Below are 2,947 nucleotides of genomic sequence, written 5' to 3' on the forward strand. Positions count from 1 at the left end.
TTTGTCTTTGATTTACTACATTTGTCATAACTTCTATAATCACTCAAATACAATTGTTGGTAATAAACATAATTTGTTTGTTATAATCAAATGAGAAGTCAACCGTAGGTCAACGATTTCCCCATTTTTTATTATGACAAACAAGAGATGATGGAGATTTAATAAGTGAGGAAACAAACAAGAGATGATAAAAATTTGTCAAGTAAAGAAATAATTCCCCCTATCTTTTTATACATGTATCCCCCCTTACTTAAGCATTCTTATCAAGCATTATATCATCTCTTATAATTTCCCCCTTTTGGCATAATCAAAAATGATAAATAATGAGTCATAAAGGAAAAAACATAAGTTCATAATTTCATAATCAAAATGCCAAAAGATAGAGTCATAATGAGTTTGGGACTACAAAAATATGCATAAGATAAAACTAAAAGCTAAGGCTCCGGAGGAGGCGGTGGAGGAAAATGTGCGTAAAAGTAAGCATAGAATGCATTGTGTTGAGCCTGCATCTCTGCCTACTGTGCAAGAATGGCATCCTGCTAAGCCTGTATTGCTACCTACTTTGACTGAACATGATGAAGAAGATCGCTAAGCCCATCAATTGAAGACGTGAGTGAGTCGAGTCGCCCATTGAGAAGATTATACTGATCCTTGGTAAAGGTGAATCCACGTAAAGAAGATGATGGACCACTGGATGTTAGAGGGTGAGGAGGATGTGTAGGTAATGGATCATCGTCGTCTTCCTCTTCCTCCTCGAATGCAAGTGTTGAATGTCCCGAGGCGGGGTCGAAGCCTTTAGTGTAAGCCACCCATTGTCCTTGAGTTTTATAGATTTTCATGCATTTGAGAGTTTGAATATTGATAGTGTCGGTGGGTCAAAGTTTTAAGATTTCATCATCATCTAAAGGAACATTGAAATAATTGAAAATTTTTGTTAATAACATACCATAAGGTAAAGCTTTGGTAACACTAGAGGAGTGAACAAGTTTCATAAGACCCATCGCAATAGTTGGAAAATCTAGTTTGCGGCCAATAAGGAAGGAATCAAGAATGAACAAGTCGAAATAATTAACTACATCTCGATGCCTCTTCCTAGGTAAAATGACATTGGCTATGATATTTTGCAAAACCTTGCACGGAAGAGACAAGTGGTGTGTGCTAATCTTTGTGATGTTTTCAAAATCATTTCCTGTCACATGACAGCATGCATCGCTAGGGTCATAACCCGCTACGGTCGGGTAAGTTTTGTGCACAAAAACTTGAGTGTCTCATGGTGCAAGTTCAAAAATATCTCGAATTGAAGTTTTTGTGATAGTGATCCGTACATTCTTAATGAAACATGAAATGCTATCCATGCATGGAGTGACAACCATATTTTTATAAAAATCACGCACAAGTCATGGGTATGCATTTTCTTTGTAGAGTGCAAACCGACACCCTACCCATAGTTCCAAAATATTCTTCTAAACGAAAAGTTGGTGCCTCAATAGTAAATTCATAAAAATCAACATTTTTACCTAGAAGAATAGGGAATTTTTCGAAATGGCTTGTGGGCTCCTCGGGGTCTGACTCCATTTCTTCCTCCGATGAACTTGGTGGAGATTGTCAAACCATTTGTTTCGTCCTCTTTCCATATCATGTTAATCTTGACATAGTGTGGAAGTTGCAGATTTTTGTTAAATTTGAAGGGTTTTGAAAAATTTTGAAATTAGGGTTGAGATTTGGGGAAAAAACTATGAACTTGAAGAATAGAAGATGTAGAAATCTTTGATTAGGGAATGGAATGTTGTGTGAAGCTCGAATGTTGATGAAATAGGGATAGGCGACCAATTTTAAGATGGTGGAAGGGAAGAAAAAGGAGCAAAAATGAAGAAAAGAGGGTGATGTTCGCAATTTTAAAATCTGGAATTTTTGTGTACCGAACTCGTCTTCTAAAACAGAATTTTTGCTGCCAAACTAGATTCTTTACAGGACTCGTCCGTTAGGTACGTCCGCTACCCTTTTTTTTTTTTTAAATATAGTCACATAGTAACTTAAATTAATTATGCATTTCAATTTCGTTAATAAGACCTAAACCTCTACGAATGTGTGTAAACCGGTCATGAGCAAGAGGTTTAGTGAAGATATTGGCCAATTGATTTTCCGTATTGACAAACTCTAATGCAATATCACCTTTTTTAAGTATGATCTCTAAGAAAGTGATGTCTAATTTCAATGTGCTTCGTTTGTGAGTGTAATATAGGATTTTTAGACAAATTTATAGCGCTAGTGTTATCACACATAATAGGAACATGATCAAATGACAAGTGATAACCCTTAAGTGTTTGTTTCATCCATAACACTTGTGTACAACAACTAGCCGCTGAAATATATTCGACTTTAGTAGTAGATAAGGCATCGGAATTTTGTTTCTTACTAAACCATGAAACTAGTGCAAAGTTTAGAAAATGATAAGTTCCGCTAGTGCTTTTGCGATCAATTTTGCAACCGGCCCAATCGGCATCCGAATAGCTAAGCAAGTCGATGTGAGTTCCTTTTGGATACCAAACGCCTAAAGTTCTAGTACCACTAAGATATCTAAAAATTCTTTCAACGGCTTTAAGATGTGATTCTTTAGGATTAGATTGAAATGGAGCACATAGACAAACACTCAACATAATGTCAGGTCTACTAGCAGTTAAATAAAGAAGGGATCCGATCATACCTTGATATTTAGTCACATTAATAGGAGTACCTTGGTCTTCTTTGTCAAGCTTAATTGTTGAACTCATGGGAGTGTTCACTGATTTTAGCCCATCCATGTCGAACTTTTTGAGCATCTCTAGCAAATACTTGCTTTAATTTATGAAGATTCCATTTGGAGCTTGTTTAATTTGCAAACTAAGGAAGAATTTTAATTCTCCCATCATGCTCATTTTAAATTCCTTGCTCATACTTTTAGAGAATT

This window comes from Olea europaea, unplaced genomic scaffold (assembly GCF_002742605.1).
Source record: "Olea europaea var. sylvestris unplaced genomic scaffold, O_europaea_v1 scaffold3670, whole genome shotgun sequence".
NCBI classification, from domain to species: Eukaryota; Viridiplantae; Streptophyta; class Magnoliopsida; order Lamiales; family Oleaceae; genus Olea; species Olea europaea.